The following is a 6,000-nucleotide window of genomic DNA, read 5'->3' as shown; positions in this document are numbered from 1 at the left end:
CAAGCCCCAACAATCGATAACTCTGCTTTAGAAGGGTACCAGGCCGCAGCATGAAGAGAACGGCCAGAATGCCTAAGTAACAAAAGCTGCGGGATGGTTGTGCGGGTCAGAGCAGAGGATGACCAGGCCGCACGAAATTTCTTCCGGTTCTACACCGAGACGGTCACACAGCTCGATCCCGACAGTTCCCGGACGCACAAAAGAGAGAAAGGAGGCCGGTCAATGAGAAAAGGATGGGTCAAAGCCTTGACTGGTCAAAATAGATCTATTGACCACCAGTCCAGAGGCTTGACCCTACCCCACACTCTCTCTTCCTCACTACAAACCCGAGTTTGCAACTATCTCTCACTTTTCTCTCCATTGTTTTCACCATATCTCTCTCATTTCTCCACCAAAATTGTTGATTCAAAGTGCTCTGAGCTCGTTTTTGAGTTGTTAACATCATCCTGATTGCATTTCGAACTTGTTGCATCTTAATCCCAAGGTATTTCGCCCTGTTGAAACTCATCTCTTTCCATGTTCTTCAATGGTGATTTTTTTTTTTTTTTTTGAACTTTAAAGTGTGGAATCGATTTTGATAGGTTGTTTTAGACCTTGGGATTATTTTTATAAATGCTAGGGTGCTAGATAGTCTTGGAAAACAGAGCACTTTGTTTGTAATTACCTGTTCTTGAATCTTGAAAATTGTTGCAACAATTTTTTTCAAAATTTTGAGACTTTTGTGAGGTTCATCCTTGTACTAACAATATTTTTGAGAATCTCTTGGCAGATGACTGAAAGAACCAACTCTTTGGCCAAGAAGAAGGGCCCTGCATCAAAAGGCAAAGGTTTGGTCTCAGGAACTTCAAAGCCAAGAAACAAAGGTCAAGGTGCAAAGAATACTACAAAGCAAGGAAAGTGTGATCCAGCGCCAAAAAGGACAAGGCCTGAAGGAAGAGCTTTGGTGGTTGCTTCTGGTTCCAAGAAAAAGGGGAAACAGTTGGCTGTGGTATCTGAGAGTGAACAGACTGAAAGTGACTCCGGCAGCTCAGCTGGTGGTTCCCAAGGCACCAATGAAGAGGGATCAAAAAAGTTCAAGAAAACTGAACCAGAAACACCTGATTATCTGGCTAAGTTTCAGCAGATAGAAATCCAGCAAGGGAGATTCCCTGATTTGGACTTTCTGAAGAAGATTGGCCTCTATGAAGATGTCAAGACTTTGCTTGGGAACATGGGTGTTGAGTCACTTTTGGAGATGAGAGAAATCGCTTATGAGCAAGAGTCCCAAGAGTTCTTGGCCTCCTTTGAAGCTTTCATTTACTACCCAAGGGATTCAAGAATCATTCAAGGAGATGGGCTTGGACATGTGGAGTTTACTGTGAAAGGGAAGGAATATTCAGTGTCATTCAGAGAATTGAGTAAGATCTTTGAGTTTTCAACACCTAGAAATGAATTTCTCTCCAACTCGGTCAATCTCAGAAAAGATGAGATCCAACTTCTATGGAGATCAATTGCTTCTGGGAAGTACACAGCTGGAACAGCTAAGGCCTCTTGGATAAGGAATCCAGTTCTGAGATATGTACACAAGATTCTCTCTCACAGCTTCTACTTCAAGATTGATGTTGGAAGAGTTCACAAAGGAGATCTGCTGCTTCTGGGTGTAGGGCTGAGGCCGCTGATGCCAACACATGAAGATGGGGAACCCTATGTAGGGTATGAATACCCACTTTGCCTTGCATCTCAATTAGCAAGGTCTTTGATGTTCTACAAAAAGTGCATGTGGGATTCTACAAACAAAGATGCAAAGCTGACCCATGGATGGGTGGTAACAAAGATCTTGAAAGCCATGGGGTATAGATTCAAGGAGAACAAGGCAAAGTTTGATCTGATTAATGAAGCACATTTGTGTAGGATTGGCTTTCTCCAAGGAAGAGTGGGTACCAAGGCAGTCTACAACTTCAAGACACTCATCAGTGAGCCAGCCCAAGTTCTCCTACCCAATCCCTCCATCACCACAGTCCAAGTTAAAAGGAACATTCACTTCTTCTTGCTGAAGGAAGAGCTGTACAATGTCCAAACTGATCCACCAATCCTCACATACAGGCAAGCTTGCAGAGAAGAAGCCTCCAAGGGAAAGAAAGCAACCGCTGAAGATGCTACCACAAGTGCAGCTGGTGCTCACGATGCTGATCTGCCTCCACCTCAAAAACGTTTTGGTGGAAACAGATATCACTTTGATGATTACAACTGGGAGGAACCAGGCACTTCAGGGTTCAGAGCTCAACAGAAGATTGGTATTCTCCAACAATGGTGCAAGTACCAAGACAAAACCATCCACAAGATGGCCAAGTGCATCAAGGAGATGAAGAAGAGGATCAAGAAGCTTGAAAACCCTTGCAAAGGTGGGGCTCCAGCACCAGTTTCACCAAGAAACAGAGAGGAAGTTGGGGAGAGTTCCATGAACTGCACAGCCTTGGTCGCATATGGAACCACTTGGGTAGATCTTGACGACGGGAGTGATGAAGCCAGCCACCATTCTTGGGAAACACCGTCAGGCCACACATCGAACCCCTCCTACTCATTGGGGTCTGATTTCAACAGCCACTAGGTAACACTCAAAACCTTGTAAATAGCATGTAGATTTTTTTTTCCTTTTGCATTTTGCTTGTTTGCTTTGGTTTCACTTCTTTCTCATACTTTTATAACACAAGGGACTGTGTTATTTAAGTGTGGGGGAGGAGTTTCATCCTTTACTAACCATGTTTTCTATTTTCTCATTTTACACTTTGAGTCTTGAGTCACATTCTAGTTGCATAGTCATCTAAGTGCATATAAAAACCAAAAAAATGGAAAAATCTGAAAATTTTTCACAAAAAAAATGATCATGTAGTTGCATTCTCATTTTTAGGATTGAGTCTAGATTGCATTTGCATATAGGTTGCATCTTGCAAGGAGTAATGATAGGTTTTCTAGAGAGTACATCACTTTGAGAACTTGAATTGAATATGCTTGTGAATCTTTTTCTATGCTTGCAAAGTCTGAAATGATTTGAATCTGAGAAGCAAGTTTGAATTAAACTCAACTCTAATTAAGTGGAAACCTTGAACTTGACCTGAAAATATCTTGTGATGCATTGTTTGAAAAAGCTTGTGGATACCAATATACATACTTGAGCTAGAACCACTGTTTTTACCACTCTTTTCCTTAGCTCAAGTAGCTGAATCCACATCATGGATCAGTTCCCACACCTTGAACCCATCCTTCTTTTAAGCCAATGTTTGTGTGTGAATTGAAAGGCCACCTTGGATCAAACTTAGCAGAAAGTGTTAGGTTTAGAGCGACAAGGGCAGGTCTCATTGAGTGCTGTGTTCCAACATCAAGGAACTGAGAGTTTTGGCGAGGAATAAGTGTGGGGGAAAAGACCTTTTGGTGAGTGGAAAAAGGTGAGATGAGTGGAAAGAGAGAGTGAAAATAACTAGGGGAATGAAAGAAAAAGAAGTCAGTCTTGGTGTTTTGAGAAAGTGAGCTCTGGTTTGTTGAAAAGAAAAATCTAGCCTCTAAGTGAAAAAGAAAGAAAAGAAGCCAAAAGCTCAAATGTTTTGATAAGAAAGAAAGAAGAGGCTAGAAGTTGTAAAAGAAAAAGAGCTGTGTAAAGTTTGAGTTCCAAGACTTGAGAGTGAAAGTGAAGAACAAATCCCCTAGTGAGAGAAAAATGAGTGTGAAAAGTGAGGTCTTTGAGCAAGAGAGGAAGCTTTGAGTAGAGGGTGGGGAGTGATGAGTCTTTGCCCTTGTATGCATAGGTTGCTTTTTACCTTTAGCATTCTGCCAAAGTTTGATCATTCATAGAGAGATCCCTTTGCTGCATTTAACCCACTTGAACACTGATGAGATCATTTTAATCTCATAGCCTCTCCCTAGCCAAGCCAGCTTGTTTAAACCTTGCATCATGAGATCCACCTGATAAAAGCTTAATGAATGTGAAAGAGTTGAGAGAGAGAAGAACTTGTGGAGATTCCTTGCTGAGTTGACATATATCTGAGTATGGCTTTGCATTGCATAATTGAGCATGAACTTGAATTCTCATTGTGATCACTTCTCTCAAAAAGAAAATGTGAACTCCCATTGCATACAACCTCTTTCTCTCATTTGCTCTTTTTGCTTGAGGACAAGCAAAGGACAAGTGTGGGGGAGTTGATATGTTCATAATTTGCATCATTTAGGTTGCATAAATCATTCCAAATCATGTTTTATTTCATGTATTTTAGGTCCCTAGGGTTTGTTTTAGAACTTAGGAGATGCATTAGGTCCCAATGAGTCTTTGCATGTTTTGAGTGTCTATCAGGTGATTATGGAGCTGAAAAGATGAATCCAGGAGGTGGAATGGTGAGCAGAGCTTGAAAAAGTGGAAAACTTGAGTCTATGGAGGTTATCGGCCATTCTCGCTGGCCAGGAAGGTTTTACCGGCCATTTTCATGTACCGCGGGAAGCTTTACCGGCCATTTTCACGTACCGCGAATTAAGTATATCGGCCAAAATCTCCGGGTGCGAACGAGTCTCAGAAATCACCTGTCCGGGGAGCCTTCCGGTCCGATTCAGATGGCGGGTCCTTCATAGAAGTTGGAGAGCATTGAAGCACGGTCTCATAGCAATTGGAATCGTAGAATTCGGACGCGTGAGCAGAGAGATAAGCTCGTCGGAAGAAACCCCTGTCTCGCAGGTATTCCGGACCGAGCAGATCAGTTCTGAAGGATGCGAAGGACGGTGCACTTCCAGGCCGATTCAGCTTCCGGGTCCTTCATGAGAATCAGAGACATTTGAGTTTTCTTTCCAGAACGTCCAAGAGCATTCAATTCGGATCTATGAGCAGGAAGATACGGCCTCCGGAATGGACACATGTCTAGACGCCTCTCTCTGGTCGTATACATGCACTGCAAAGATGTGCCCTCCAGGAAGCCTTCCACCTCCCAAGCACTGAAACTTCCTTCACAAAAGTTGGAGATAAATGAGTCCTCTGTCTTCTGCAACCGAAATCATTCAATTCGGACAAGTATCACAGGAGTTACACTCTCCGGAATGCGAAGTGATCTAAGCTGCTCTGGATGCTGCGAGATGGTCTTGCGACTTGGTTAACCCGCAGGCCTGAAGATGAACACCTGAATGCTGATGCTGCGAGTTGAAATGTGCGGGTAAACTATCACTGGAAGAGGTCTGGAGCTCCCGAGCAAGAGAAATGCTAAGTCCACAATCGTGCGACTTAGGCATGCGAGTCATCCGCGCCTGGATCTATGCCGCACGATCACTCGGAATTCACTCCGACTTGAGCCTGCGACCTAAGTGCAATAGAGACCAACCCGCACAGTTTCTACATCCCCCAGAAACCGGCTCAGCCCTGCGAGTTGGAGAGGAAGGAGACCATGCCGCAGAAACACTCGCAATTTACTCCTAGATAGGCGTGCGGCTCCGACAAGGTGATTCAAGCCTCACAAGACAAGTCTTCATCTACTGCGACTTAGGTGTGCGGCCTGGGACATACTGAACCGACCCGCAGCTTTTCCCACTTTATCCATTAAAGCCGGGTCAGGACCCGGTTTGTTCCGGGCTGACCCGGTTCGTTTTTAAGAAGGTATAAATACTTTTTAGGGTTTTTTGGGGGAGAACTAAGTTTTATTCCCTTTGTCTCTTGCCTTTTTGGTGAAAAGACTCCATTAAGAAGAGAAATATCTTTATTTGAGTGTTTAATCAAGAGAGTTTAAGGAGATCTGGGTGTTTAAAGCTGTTTTCTTTTGAATCTATCATCTCCATCTCCATTTCTCATCATTAATCATGCTAATCTACTCAACTTGCAAAAGTTTAAGAGAGATTAGTATGATTAGTGAGTAGTCACCTTAATGAGGTTCTAGATGTGTAGGTTAGGGTGCTAAAGTGTTAGATTAGGAGTGCTTAGGGCTAGATTCATTGATTCATCTCTCTAAACAGCTGTTCTCTATGCTAAATCCTTGATAATCACTTGAGATCTAGATT

Source organism: Eutrema salsugineum, unplaced genomic scaffold (genome assembly GCF_000478725.1).
Source record: "Eutrema salsugineum unplaced genomic scaffold, Eutsalg1_0 scaffold_14, whole genome shotgun sequence".
Lineage (NCBI taxonomy): Eukaryota > Viridiplantae > Streptophyta > Magnoliopsida > Brassicales > Brassicaceae > Eutrema > Eutrema salsugineum.
The sequence above is the reverse complement of the archived record's forward strand: the minus strand, read 5'-3'. Positions refer to the sequence as shown.